General features: G+C 64.5%; 1 protein-coding gene across 1 annotated transcript in view; it reads right to left on the reverse strand.

Moving 5' to 3' along the window:
• The window catches only part of LOC104491294 (voltage-dependent T-type calcium channel subunit alpha-1H-like), a gene marked incomplete at both ends in the record, with an annotated part of 41,465 nt that overhangs the window by 33,940 nt on the left and 7,229 nt on the right, over positions 1-296 (reverse strand). The window lies entirely within an intron of this gene.

Below are 296 nucleotides of genomic sequence, written 5' to 3' on the forward strand. Positions count from 1 at the left end.
CTTGGTCTCGGGGCACCAGGGTGCTGGGAGCTGCCCAGGGTTGGGCTGCCGCTGCCTGTGTGCTCTGGGAGCCGTAGCCCAGGCTCGCAAAACCCACCCACACCGTGTTTGCAGCTCATCGTGTGTCATCATGCTGTCAGGGGGGGATATAAGGGATATTTCAGCCCCTCAGGGACTGCAAATACCCACATGAGCAGCGATGGTGGGGGGCCGGCAGGCAGACGCGCCCCTGGGCTCCCAGGCTGCAGGCTCGGGGGAATGCATTGGGGAGCAGGACTCAGCAAGACATGGGGCCG

The sequence above is a fragment of the Buceros rhinoceros genome, unplaced genomic scaffold, assembly GCF_000710305.1.
Source record: "Buceros rhinoceros silvestris isolate BGI_N320 unplaced genomic scaffold, ASM71030v1 scaffold7423, whole genome shotgun sequence".
Classification (NCBI taxonomy): Eukaryota; Metazoa; Chordata; class Aves; order Bucerotiformes; family Bucerotidae; genus Buceros; species Buceros rhinoceros.